Genomic DNA, 15206 nt, shown 5'->3' with positions numbered 1-15206 from the left:
TCTCAGTCAGGACTTTTAGTAAATGCCAAAGATTAAAAGAGACTTTCAACAGTGGGGCCCATTCATAAAAGTTAATAGCTGACGATGGCTTCAAAGTATTGCAACAACTCAGGAATGAGTGATGGGTTTTGCCTCAATCCTCATTGGTGGGAGTCTTTAGAAGAGGAGAGAACAAAAAGAAGAGAGAAAGAAAACAAAACAAAACAAAAAATGCCCAAATGAAAGACTCGCTGCCCCCTTCCCTCTCCTTCCCCCCACCTGTCGCTACCTCCCCTCCCTCCCTCCCTCCTGCCCTCCTTCCCAACGCCATTCCCTTCTCCAGGGAATGGTGTAGGAGAAAGACGTCCTGTGATGTCACGGACTGCTCTGTTCTCCCAGACAATACACCCACACCTCCGGGGCTTCCCCGGCCCCAGCAACAGGGGGAGCTGTTATGTCCTGGTGGTATGTGTGCTATGACTCATCGCCTCCTTTCTCCCACGCAGGACACACACGGCGTCGTCGTGTACACACACACACACACACACACACACACACACACACACACACACAAAGCACAAAGTGCATTGGTGCAGTAGATGGACAAAAGGAGGGTGTGCTTGTGGGATGTAAGGGTGGACTGATGGAGATGTTGCCGGGGCAACCAGTATCCCAACACAGCTCTGACCCCGGTAACGCCTGTGGCTTATTGAATCAATGGCAGTATTGATGCAGATGGAGAGAGTGAGACATCAAGGAAGAGAAAGGGGAGAGTGACAGTGTTTTTGTGTGGGATTAGTTACTGAGTTGGCACGCTTTATATATGACTGTGTTTACAAGTGTTTGTGTTTTCCTAACAAAATAAATGCTGAAACTTAGAAACCGTTTGATTAAACAACCCTCCTGTTGAAGACCTGCTGCTGCCCTGGACCTGGCCTAGCAACTGCCACGGATACCACAGTCCATCACTGTAAACAGTATCACAATACTGCAAATCCAGTTTAGCCTGCACTTACTGTACATTATAACTTTTTTTATACCATCAAAGCATGCCTATGTAATTTGCTTGAAAGGCAGTTTTTTAAAATTTCAAATAACTTTATTGTTATTTTCAAATAACAATTGCTCATCCAGTACAGATCCATTGTCGTAATGTTATAGTTTTCATTTTAAACCCTTACCCCAGGGTACCTGCTCAGTGAGGTGACTTATAGTGGCACTCACCTTGTCTCATTAAAAAACTCTAACATGAGCCAAAACATTACATTTAAGTTTTGAATTTGTGTTTTATAAAATCTGACGTACTGAGCAGTCCTTATATAAAAAAACAAATCTCCCATCTCCCCTGTCCTCTCCCTCTGAGAGTGATGCTGTCACACATTGCTGCAACTGCAGATAACTGTAGCTAGCACAGACACTGTGTGCCAAATACTGAAAAGAAAGAAAAAAAGCTGTGCTCCCCTCCCAACCCCTTCACTTCAAAAGTACTGTGACATCAACTTTAGTGATGAGTGCATGAACACAGCAGCAATGAGAAGGAAGAATAGAAAATGTGCAGGTGGGACCATGTGGTCACTTAGTGGTCTCCTCCACTGGGATGGGAGGGGTGCCAGGCTGCAGCACATCCATCTATACATCCTGAGGTTCACACTGTTTTTTGGATCTAGCAAGAAGTGATGGACTGATCCACCACTAAGTGTCATATAACTGCAGAATACACAGGTCATCAAGAGTTCAAACAAATCCTGGGACACTGAGTTCCACCCAGGGTTACGCCTGTCTGAGTGTCACTGGAGCACAAGAAAAATTAATTTGCTTGACATTATTTCACTTTATTAGGATGACTATCAGCTTTAATTAATCATTAACTGAATATGCTGACATATCACTGGAGTTGCCTGATTACACTTCCAGGTGACAGAAGTGAATATCTATTCAGATTTTTGATGATATTTATTTTTAGTTCTGGTTTGAGCTTTTGGATTTAAATAGTTCACTGTGCTAACAGGTTAGGCTTTGGGGCAGGAAGTGCATAAACAGTGTTATTCATTCAATTACTTTTTACATTAGTTTTGCTTTACTCTGTACCATGACTTGAAATTTCTTGCAATGTAAACCTGAGGCTGGAATCCCACACACTGACATAAATCCCATTCCCAATGAGGACACAAATGACTTTTCCTTTTAGTATTATGGAAAAGTCACTATGATGCTGATAAGTTGCTTCTAGTTGTCCCTAGAAGCAGGCTGAAGAGATCGGGCCTTTGTGATTGCTGCGCCCAAACTTTGGAACAGTCTGCCTCTTGAAATTAGGATCTCTCCAACACTTGACATTTTTAAAACCCGTTTGAAAACACATTTTTACTCTCTAGCTTTTAATTGTGACTGAGTTTTGTTTTGTTCTTTGTGTGTGTTTGATCTGCATTTTACTTTTTTACTATGTACAGCACTTTGGTCAACCTGTGTTGCTTTTAAATGTGCTTATAAATAGATTGATTGATTGATATGAACACAAAAACAACAGCAAAATGCAAAGTTGAAAACCAGCACAGAGACCTCTAAATGATCCCTACATTGATTTTACTTTAGAAACAGGCAGAAACAGAAGACCGACCTCTCAACACTGCCTGTGTTTTTCTGCTGAAGATCAGGCTCTGGCTGCTGGGCTGGGGTCAGCATACACTCGGCTTTAGCATCATTATAGGTTCTTCACTAGCTTTGTGTTCGCATGCTGTCTGTACAGATGGTTGCAAAAAATGGATGTTAACAGTATCATGCAGCTGTTTTTGTCCTTTCCCACCATCCTCTTCTTTATTCATGCAATTATGTAGACCGCTCTGCTAATTCCCTCCTCTCTGCATTAAAATCAGCTGATTGTAGCACAAGTGAATATTAAGAATGAAAAAGTCATGTTTGATGTTTTTTTTGTTCTAACAGCCCATCATGCAGAAAATTGAAGGATGCAAGTAACAACATAATTGTAACTGTAATGTAAATGTAAACTGTAATGTGATTACTGAACTTAGTCCACTAACATGTTACATTACTACATTACTGAAAAGTGTAATGTGGTTACAGTAACAGGTTAGTTTGGACAGTGTTACACCCAACACTGTATATGTTGAATATTAACATATTTTTTGTGCTTATTTCCCAGCTGAAGGCTAAAGAAGGCTAACGAGATGTGTTAGAGTGAATCCAGCCAGGTTGTGAACTGTAAAAGAAAAACAATGAGCTAAAAGGCACCAAAACACTGCTAGCTTAAGGACAGTGGTAAATTCTTATTCTCTATAGATTTACCTCTGCAAGAAAACTCTCTCTCAAGAAAAAGAGTGATTCAGTTCTTTTTAATGAACCTATTTTGAATGATATGCACAATACAGTCCTTGTATCTTGACTATAGCAAAGGTTAACCCAAATAATATTTAAACTATAGCCTCAACCGTGTGGTTGGTACTTGGTATTCAGTAAAAAAGAACAGCAAACTATTATAAGATAACTATGACTGGCTCATGCGTGGTTATTAATAATATTACACGTAATGGCACATGCTAAAAAAAACCAAACAATCATTTAGGAGACCTAAAACAATAAGATATTTTTTTAAAGGTGCTATTTGTTAACGCAGTAGAATCCTGTCCATACATTACAACATCCTGTCACTGGTTAAGGATAAAACTGTTTCATAGTGCAGAGGACTGCCAAGATCTATAGCTGATCTGGTGATGCTGGGCCTGATAAGAGTATCTACAACAAACTACTTCTGGCCATCAAAGCTATCCTACTATTGTTCCCCCACGCAGAGGAAGCAAGGTTTGTTGTGTTATTGTTGGATTAGGGAAAAAGAGTGAGAGAGAGCTGGAATAAGGCAGCATGTGTGCATGTGCTTGTGCGCGAGCGTTTGACGTACTATGTCCACATTCACGTGTATCTCCTGTTTGTGTCGGTTTTTGCGGGGTGTGATTTATACTCGTGCACAGATTTGATTGTGTATATGGGATCCTGTCTGCAGCATGCCACAGTTGGGTGTATTGATCAGCATGTTGTGTGTTGAAGCCAGGGGGAAGCCACCAGCATGAGTGTACCTGAGTCAGAGCGGAAGAGAGGCTTAAACGGCTCTCTGCTCACCGGAATGTGGAGCTGTGCAGGAAAACACCTGGGAGCAGAGGGAGAACAAACAAAGCCAGAGGAGGGAAGAGGAAGAAGAGGCTGAGGAGAGGCAGGATGACGAGGGAAATTAAACAGAGTGAGTGAGAGAGGCAGAACAGCTGCTGTTTAAGCCATATGGAGTCCAGGAAGAAGGCCGGGAAAGAGAATTCCGGCTTCAAAGTCAGTGTAGCATCATTGTGATTGAGTAGAATAAGTGGCTTTCATAAATGCTCTTGGATATTATTATATTGTTCTCCGTTTCCAATTTGGGAGTGTGTGAGAAAGTATCTGTGAGAAAGACTTTGCGCTAATCTTAGAAATTAAAGACTGCATGGAAAAAGCTTTAACTAGGTTACTGTATTGGTTTAAAATGTATGAGCATGAGTTACAGTGTTCTCAGTCCATTCAGCTTGCACTGACTCAGCTTTCACTGAAACATGAATGGTAACCAACTAACTCAGAGGCTGAGAGGCTGCCAGGGTGTTTTTGATGTCCCAAATCATTATTGTCTCTTATCATTAACAGAAATAAGAATAGCTTTACAAAAGAATTTCAAAAAATATTCCACAGGAACTCCATGAAGTACTGCTGTTCACTTCAGCATAGGATTTAGCTTCACCTTCATATTTTTCCTTCAAAATTAATACAAATTTATAGCTAATGCTGGTTAAATACATTCCCTAAAACTGCTAATTTGTGTCTTGCCCATAATAAGTCACATATATTCAACACACAGACACTACCATAGGCTATTAAATATGGACTCCTGCATTCCTTCTAATAACCAACAGGGGGTGCTTCCTCTGACTCCACAAAGAGGTGCTTAGTCTATGATTAAAAGGCCCCGAGGCTACGTTGCTTAAATGTGAAATAGATATACAGGCATGGAACAAAATCCTGCTCCTTCCATCTAAAATCTCTGTTTGTAACCGATTTAAAGAACTGCAGGGAAAAATTTTGCACAATGTATATTTATAGTAAGTATAATATGGGAACATCTCCGAATTGTCTCAAGTGTAAGGCCAGAGTGGGCACTAGATTCCATTGCTTGTGGGAATGTGCTATTATTCAGTCATTTTGGAAAGAGGTCTGCGCCAATATTAGTACAAGCATTGGTCATCAGGTGACAGAAAACCCATTAATGTGTTTACTGGGATATATTCCTGTCTCACTGGTACAACATGAGCATGTAATTCAGTCACTGTTAATGTTGGCCAGGAAAAGCATTATGTTGAGATGGGTGGGGGTTGAGCCTCCCTCCATTTCTCTATGGAAGTCGCTCATCATTGATGTTATGACTCTGATCAGGCTGGGATATTATATTGATGGGAGCTCCCGAATTTTTGTGGACAAATGGAAGAAACCACTGGAAGCACTGGGAGTAACCTGTAAACTGGATTCTAATGGACAATGGAGAATGTGTAATATTCTAGTGCTGTGCAGTGTTACTATTTTGGATGTGAACCAGTCTTGTATTTGTTGGGGAAAAAAAGTTAAATAAAAGTCTTAAAAAAAAACAAAACCCCGAGGCTCACTTGATCTATGACTTCAGGAACTGATCTTTGTACAATTTTATGGCCTCAAATGGTTCTTTAAAAACTTCTTTAATTCAGCATTATGCTCATTTTGTTAGCTATCGCAACATTTGAGGGAATAGATGATAAAAATGCACATGCAATCCTTGTGACTGACAAGTGCATATGGTTGTGCAGTAGTGATGTGCACTGACTTTTACAGAAGGGAAAAGCAAGCACCGCTTGTCCTGATGGTACGCCACTGATTCTCAGTCAACTTCATAACTTATGAGTATGTTTAGTTTGCAAATACTCAATCTGCAAATACCAGCTAATACTCAATCTGAGGCTTCACAGCAATCTATAGGTGACATAATTATGGCTAAATCAGCTTTATGTATACAGCCTGTGGTTTTCTCGTTCTTGTTTTTTTAGCTATCATATTAATTTATAATAATGGAAAAGAGATCAGGAGAAAACAGACAGTTGCAAACACAAGCTCTGAGGCACACAAGCCCCCTCAGGCTGTGTAAACCAAGACAGATCTCTGTGAAAACACAGGCTTGTCGCAGGAGGCAAACTGTGTTTGACTTTGAAGCTCGAGACAAAATGGAATAGTAACAACAAATAGAGCGATTATCACAAAGTACACACTCTGTCTGGTCCTTCCTACAAAAAAAGGGGTGGGGTGGGGGGATGGGGGTGTATACAGAGGGACAGGTCGGCTGTTGTTGTCTAGACATCACATCCTTGACACAGTTCCCCGTCAACCGTGCAGATGAACTGGGCCACTCCAAAGTTTCTTCCCACTCTCCTTCTGCAGATGGCATTGTTTTCAGACACAATTTTCATTGTATCTGCAGTAGGAGGGAATGGAAATTGCTTCTGTGGCAGACGCCAAACACTTTTGTCCTCAACAACCCTCATCTGCAGCTGAGGGTGAGTCGCGGATTTTCTTGCATGCCAAGTTCCCTGTCCTGTACCCTCCCCCTCCTCCCCCTCCTCCCCCTCCGCTCCTGTCTTCTGGGAGGTAAAGCCTGGATTTCCCCGTTTCCACTCTCTCTAGGTCTTTAACAACTAACGCCTCACTCTCACCCTCTCATTTAGCACCACTCCTCTCATTTCCTCTCCTCTCCTGTTAAACCATTAGGCCTTTTTTTATTTAACAAGCTTCCTCCCCTGCTTTTCCTCTGTGCCTACCTGCACCCTGATCACTAAACCGCTCCCCATCACAAGTTATTCCTCATTGTACTTTCCACTCTCAGTCTCTCGGCTTAACCTGGGTAACTTTTTTTTCCCATTTTTCTTTTTTTTTATTTGTATAACTTCAGCCACTTAATAAGAACAATCAACACTGCTCGCTCATTCTTTCGCGTCACTCCCCCTGTCGTCTCCATATCCGAATTTGTTAAGTAGTTAACTCTTTAATGTAATAAGCAGGTACTGGAGAGATATTTAGGGCATTTTCAGATGAGGTATTTGCAGAGTGCTCCCACTGTGCTAATTCTGTGCCGTCTGGACCTGCCTGATTGCTCGCTTTGATTACAGGGTCCTCAGCAAAAACCTCCTCGCTTGTAGTGAGATACAGGGACAGAGGGACAGAGTGCAACATAAGCATGACTGTTGTAAAGTGCCTGGAAAAGATGCATTCATGGGTTTGAAGCATGCAAGTTTATGTATATGTGTGCATGTGCTGCTGGTGGCTTTGTCACCAAAGCATCGAATGTTTATGCAGCACAGTGTACGCGTGCCTGTGAATGCAGGTGTGCACATTCTTTCTTTATAATAAGCCCTCCAAGAATATGTGCAGAGAGCCTGACATCTGTATAGCCTAATTTATAGCACTCTAAGGATTTTCAACTTTCGGTGTGCAGCTGTATGGCAAAGCAACAAAGGGGAAGCGCTACCAAATTACTAAGGTGTCAAGTGTGGGTGTATCACATTAGTGATTTGCCTCCACCTGACCTTGTATTTCATATCTTTTCCAGTGGGTCTTAAGAGTTTTTACCTTACTCTTTAATAGACCTGTGAGTCATACAATGCACTGAAGTGCTTATACTGTTGCTGATTTACTGATTAAGAGGCCTCTGTGCAAACTTTGCGATGCTTAAATCGTGAAAAGAATTCTCTTATCCCTCCTTGAACCTCCCACTGAGTTATAGCAGATAATGCTAAGTGAATTATTCACTTAATGGAGGTGTTTTATCATGTGTCGTGATAAAGAAGATATATTAGAAATAGAGCTTTATATTTATCCATGTATAAGATTGAACCAACCTGCGTGTTTTCCCAACAACTACTGCTGCCTTTGCCTGTTGATGATATTATATTGACTAAGATAATACTGACCTTACCTGAACCTTTACTCAAAAATACTCTGAAACAACCACAGGCTAACCTTAAACAAAATCTGTGTCCTGGGTCTTTGACCCAGCGGTTTGAGTTTTATTTTGGATTCATGATTTTTTTAAGTTTAAGTTTAAGCCTTGTACGATTCAGTTTTGAGTTTGAATTTGTTCATTGCTTCTGAGTTTATCTGTATTTCTGGTTCATGGTTGCTTCTTTTACATTATTAGATTCCTTTAGCACTTTTGTTTTGTCTGTCATGTCTTCATGTCGTTGCTCTCGGTCTTAGTTTCAGCCCCATGTGTCTGTGTCTCTGTGTGTGTAAATTCCAGTTTTACTTTGATATTCTCCTGCCTCGTGTGGATCAGGTTTTGCTTCCCTGGTCTCGTTAGCCTGGATTAGTGTCAGCTGTGTCCCACCTGTAGCCTGTTCCCTCATTATCCCTTGTGTGTATATATCATCTGGATCTCCCTCTTTGTAGGTGATGTTTCTGTCTGTTTGTTGTCCTTCCAGTTAGTCAGTTTATATTATGTCTGGTTACTGTCTAGTTAGCTATTTTACTTTTGTTTCTGCTGCCCTTTTTTTTTGTTGTTTTTTTTGTTTTTACCAGCAATACAGCTGTGACTGCTACACACCTGCATGTATGACAAAATCTTTATTCCAAAATTTTATGGTGTGCATTATGGGGACTTGGTCCCCACAGCGTGACTTTGACCCCACAATGTCAGCAATACAAGTAAATGCACACACACGCACACACACGCACACACACACACACACACACACACACACAGGAGCTATGAATTTCTAAAAAGAAGGACAGATGATGGACCAATCAGCATCAACATCAACAGGAAGCAACTTTGTAAACAGGAATCAGTTGGTATGAATCAGGAGGTTCAGCATGTTATATGAAATAAAATGCAGCACTCATAGATTCATTTATAGACCACACTACAAGTACACCTGTATTCCTTCACCCATCCTTTCTTCTCCCTTTATATCTCTGTTGGGTGGAGAATCGCTGCTCCTCTCTTCACTTTTTATATGACACTGACAACTATACAGCAGTGTAATAGTAACTACACCATCAGTGGTCATGCTTATTTTCTGGTCTTTTGGTAAAAAAAAAAAAAAAAAAGCCCCCACTAACTTACCAATATATAAGTTAGCTTCATCTTTTGGCTTGTATGACATAGACTACCCAAAAGATGTGACAAAGGCTAGCCAGGTAATAAAGTTTGAATGCAATATAGAACAAAGAATTTAGCTAGGTGGAGATGTCATTAGTTTTGTGGTTATTCAGATAGTACATTGCTCAATTCAGTTTAATTTAATTTTATTCATAGAATTCCAAATAAAACAATAGTGCACAGTATCAGTGCATAGTGCACAGTATCAGTGCATAGTGCATATATATCATTCTTATGTTTTGCATATTTGTCAAGCATATTTTTTAAATTATAATTTGTTTCTTATTGTTGAATCATGAACACTGACCTTAACTGTGGCAAGTGAGGCCTGGAGTTCCTTAGATGTTATTCTGGGTTCTTTTGTGCACTTGTGGATGGGTCAGTGATGTGTTCTTGGTAGGCCACTCCTGGGAAGGTTCACCAGTGTTACAAATATTCTGACTTTGTGGATGATGGCTCTCACCGTGGTTCACTGGAGTCACAAGGCCTTTTTAATCCTTTCCAGAATGATGCTGTCACTGACTTTGTTTCTCATCTTTTTCTTTAGATCCTGTCATGATGTGCTGCTTTTTGAGATCTTTTTTCCTGCTGTACTCTGTCAGACAGGTTCTAAGTGATTTCTTGATTCAACAGGTCTGGTAGTGGGTAACCTTTACTTAATACTAGAGCTGTCAGCGTCAATCTCGTTAAAATGACGTTAACACCATAACCGCATTAATGCTGCAAATCTCCGTTAGCGAGTCACTGCAGATCGCCCCATGTGTGGGGCTGCACGGTGCCAACGCGTTAAGGAGCTAACTGCGCTAACGTGTTGACGTGGTAACTCGCTAAAGGAGATTAGCAGCATTAATGCAGTTATGGCATTAACATCATTTTAATGAGATTAACGCTGACAGCACTACTTAATACTTAATGAAGAAAATCTGTAAAAACTGCATTTTGTATTTACTCTGCTCTTCTTATCCTAATATTCAAATTTGTTTGATAACCTGAAACATGTATGTGTGACAAAAAACTAAGAAGTCAGAAAGGTGACGATTACTTTTTAACAACACTGTACACGCCCTTTGTTTTGCTGCTACCTACACTGCAGTAGTGTGGTCTTGTTTCTGGGCGAGGTTTACTGTTGACAAGATGTAATGTGGTTCAGATGGAGGTTAAATGCTTCCCTGACACTGCATATTTCCAGTATTGCTTTAAGTTAAAAAAAAAAGACAGCTCAGTACATTTTTGTGCACAGTGTTAATTATAGAGCAGTTTACAGTACAATACAGTACAGTAGGCCCAATGGTTCTCATTACAGCTGTTGCAGTAGTGTCCCCTGTGAACCAGGATAGGGAGGAGGACCTGGCAGAGGAAAGCTGCTGTATATAGCCTCTTGGAGCTGAACAAAACCAGGCATTCCTCATTGAGGTGTTTATACACCACAGCACGGTGTGGTCCATCTTCACTGTATCTGTTGCTATCTTCAGACTGTCATCATCAGCAGAATGCTAGCCAAGGGAAATAAAACAACATTTTCAAGGGATTTTTGACACAGTGAATACGCCCCGTTTTGGCAGCGATTTCTATAAATAATAAATAATCGCTGACAGTTTGTCTACACCGATTTCATTAATTCTACCTACAAACTCATCACTGGGGACCAGAAACATTTTACACCATTTGTTCTGATGTGAAATCAGACGACATACTGTAGGTTATGTTCCGATCAGCCAAGCCGGCAACATGTCCTGACTAATGCTAATATTTTGGCTCAGTTTGACACTGAGAGACGTCTGAAACCTCCTACTTGTTGATAATGTCTGAGTGAGTTTTGTTTTGACAGGAAATTAATGCACGACTTTTCTGATCATGTTTTTTTGGCATGCTCATGTCGGGTCAAAAGACAAAAAGGACCCTAAACCTGACCTCAGCTTGTGATTAAAGTCAAAGATGTCACTGAAACAGTGAATATCAGCTGCAGACGGAGAATTCTATGCTTGTAATTTGTCCTCACATGCAACAGCAGGGTTTCAAACATCAGAAGTATTGATGTTGGCTCTGGTCCAGAGGCACTCTGAACCTTTGGAAGAGAGAAAATGACTAACTTTGTCTTTTCTCTTAAAGATAAAGCATGCCTTTAGGTCTGAGCTCTTTCTCCTTTCTTAACATGCATCCCGACTGAAGTCATTTTTATTAGCCATTTAAAAAGAACTTCTTACTTTTGCCACTCAGCATATCTCAGCGTGTCTCTTTCTCTCTGTGCATTTCCTCTTTCTTTATATCTTTTTTTCCCCATGCTTGTTTCAGTGAAGTGCATTCCAGCAATTCTTCACTGTCAGTCACTCTCGCTCCCATTCAGGCCCATTCGTTAGCTGCCGCTGACAGATCTTTGCTAAGACACGAAGCTCCTTTGAGCTGCCACTCCTCTGCCAAACTGGTCACAGCCACACTCGGGCATTCCTTTCAGGATAATATAGCGAAATAAAAACAAAAGAAAGATTTTCTCGTGCTTATGTCTTTGCTTTATACGCACGTCCCCTGACCTGGTTCCGTCTAGCCTTGTTCCATCCTTTAATCTCTTATAGCCACATTCCCACTTCTGGGATTTGGGAAACTTGAGAACCGGGGTGAGCGGTCATACTTGACTTCCCATCAGTCCATTCAGTCTATATGATCCTGCAGTATCTCAGAGACACGTGCTGGCGAGAGTCTATCCCCACGACTAATTGAGGGTCACTTGTCTCCCCCCTTGACTCCGATGCATTTGACAGCAGCCAAAAGCACACATGCGCGCACACACACACACACACACACACACACAAACCCCGGGTCCTTTTGTACAACACAAATAGACAAGACTCATGTTTTTCATTTTGAAAAGCTGACCAGGGGAAGTGTGTGTGTGTGCACACTTGTGTGTGTGTGGGGGGGTCCAGCTATGCGATTACTGCGTCAAATTAACCACTGAAGCCTCAGAGCTAACGGCAGAAAAACGCATGAAATCAAATGCCGCCATTGTCCGACAGGAGATTAGTTCAGGCGCTGTGACCTTCTCCGGATCTTCTCAAAAGCACTTAAATATTTGAGCGAATTCTGCCATTTCTCACTCCATTCTTAAACATAGAGGCCCCTCTGTCCTCTGTGCATGGCGAAAATGGTGTCCAACTAAGAGACACTAAGTGTGTGTGTGTGTGTTTTTCTGTGCGAGTGCGTGCGTGTGTGTGAAAGAGCCAATATTTGATGTGGTGTGATCTGCTCTACACAACGGTGCTCTAACATGTTCGAATGCTCTTTGCATGCATTTTGTCTGCTTGTGCGTGCACACGAGAGTGTGCATTTGCATGCATGCACACGAAGTGTAAGTGTTGATCTGTGAGAGATCACGGATCAACACTTACACTTAATTGGCTTTTGATACAGATGTGTAAACAGTCTTTTTTTAAAAAAAAAGTTTCTTATTAAGTCGCCTCCCGTCTAGAGATGGATGGATGGTGGGATTATGTTGAGGTGTAGCCACAGGTGTGTGTGTGTGTGTGTGTGCGTGTGTGTGTGAGTGTGTATCTGTGAGAGAGAGACCGGAGTGGACAGATATGAATGCATGTTGCCGGTGGGAAAATCCCTACCTCTAGTCAAACCTCCTCCCACCCACCTCCACCTTCATCCTCCTCTTCCCTCTCAGTCTCCACCTCCTTTTCCCCCTTCTCCTTAGAAACCAAACACAGCAGCACACACTGATGTTTTGGGAGCAACCTGAACTCAAAATTTGTTGTCAAGTGTTAGCATAATTGCTGATACTTGAAAAAAAAGGAAGCACATAGTAGAAAACAGTCAAAAACAAACAGATTAAAAACACATTAAAAGACTTAAACTTCTTCTGTTATTTTCACCAAAGACAAACGATTCCCAAAGTTTGAAATCAGCCCATGTTTTACAGATTATGGCACTAGCAATCAAGACCCATCAACATCTATCTATAATACCTTTTCCACTCTTCCTCTCTCCAGTCTCTGTTCTTTAACCAATAATAATCTTTTCCATGTGTTGGCCAATCTGGAGTTTTTGGTTTTGTTTCCCTAAATTGAAGACCAGCGTCTTGGAGTTGTCTCTTCACTGCTGACACTGAAACCAGCATGTTGTGTTTTTTGGTGTTTTTCACTGCCAGCTGAGAACCTCTGAGGCATCTGTTTTTTGAATCAGTGGACTCTGATGTACTTGCCTTTTATAGCTGAACTGCGCACCTTCCACTTCTCAGGAATTGCGGGCCTTCTCCCTTTCTGGTTAGAGCCAGTTTGCACTGTCCGAAGGGAGCACACACTGTTGTATGAAATTGTAATTCTTTTATTTTGTCTTTCTTTTTTTTGCCACAGCTTCCTGGAATTGCTTTGGGTGTTTAGATCAAAAAAGGCCCTGGTGAGTTTTAGAAAGGCTCGTATCACAGAAACTAAACAAGCCAAATTTCTTGCCTCTTGACCTGAAATAACACGATTAGAAAAAAATTTTTTTAAATGATTTTCTAGCGATTTTTTAGCGTGATAAGCTATGAAAAATTACAAATAATTTAAATCAGTATCTGCTATTTAGGACATTTCTGATCAATTATTATTTTAGATGAAAAGCAGCTTTTCAAAGTAACCCCATACCTTTGAGCAGGTGTCAGTCAGTCAGTCAGTGTCTTATTTCTTTATATGCAGTAACTTTTGTCATGCAGTTTGATAATTTTCCTTTACGTCACTACAATTTCCTGAGTGTTGCGTTGCACTTGTATCCGAAGTCACAATTGTTACCGCGTACTGCCAGCAGCCTTGGCCAAACGTGTGAATATGAAACGAGTGTAAATATAGCTCCATAACTCATGCTGTTTCCTCCATCAACTCTTGTTTGAAAAACAATGGCATCCTATTATTCACAGGGCCACGACTGACCTGTAGGACTTCGCTAACTGTAAGGGGCATTCATAGCTACAGCGATTGCTTCAGTCAAAGAAAAAGGGTTCTTATCCCTTTTAGACATGTTTTCTATTATATAAAAACTTACTTGCTCTTTTCTTCTGTCAAATAATATAGCAAGTCTAAAAAAGGTCATCTACCTGATATGCTATTTTTGGGCCTGCAAACTCACCAATCGGGCATTGTTCAGAAATGTCCTTTAAACACAAGTGATCATCAAAAGGTCAGAAATCTTAGAATAACTCCTGTGATATTTAGAAACACCTTTTATTTCCTGAAAACCTCGCTGATGCTGGTGGCGGTGATGCTGATAATAAGAGGAGTCAGTTGGCATGGCAACTATCCCCATGACCTCTCTAACAAAGCATCTGCACAAAAGGTCTGTTATACAACACACTAAATTAAGAATATGGGTTATGCATAGGTGCTGACATGGTTTAAGGCACAGCAAATGGTTTAAGGCGTGATATCCCATACGTAAGTATGGGATATCACGCTGTACCTGGTTATAGATATAACTGTTCATTTTACACAGATGCTAAAGAATAATTGGAACATTCAGTTTTTCACAGTTAACTAATGTTGAATATTAGTCCTCTTAAAATTAACAACAACCATATCTACAACATCAACAATAAGAAAAGGAATAACAATATTAAAGATGTCAGGGTTTATTAACTGTTAATCAGAATCATAGACTGCACATAAAAAATGGAGGTAGCATCTGGGACTGAAAAGTGATGCTACTTCAAAAGTGCCTTAACCCTAATGACCAGCAGGAGGCGACTCCTCCGCTTGCGAAAAGAAGTTTGATTGCGCAGAAAATCGTTTGGAAAATGATGCTTGTGCTTCAATGATCTGTGGCCTCAGTGAATCCTCACCCATAAATTTTTAGTCTCAATCACTAGGTTGCGTTGGCGTCAAGGCAGTGCATGCTGTGTGCATGGCCTACCTTCTGATGATAATCTCTACCATCAGAGCCGTGGGAAGGGCCTTGAAGTTGGGGGTGCTGAAGTGCATGCGCATATGTACACAATATGTCAGCCTTGAAACTATCAGACGCCGCTACACCCAGCAGACAAGAAAAAAACAGC

The sequence above is a fragment of the Oreochromis aureus genome, linkage group 4, assembly GCF_013358895.1.
Source record: "Oreochromis aureus strain Israel breed Guangdong linkage group 4, ZZ_aureus, whole genome shotgun sequence".
NCBI classification, from domain to species: domain Eukaryota; kingdom Metazoa; phylum Chordata; class Actinopteri; order Cichliformes; family Cichlidae; genus Oreochromis; species Oreochromis aureus.
The sequence above is the reverse complement of the archived record's forward strand: the minus strand, read 5'-3'. Positions refer to the sequence as shown.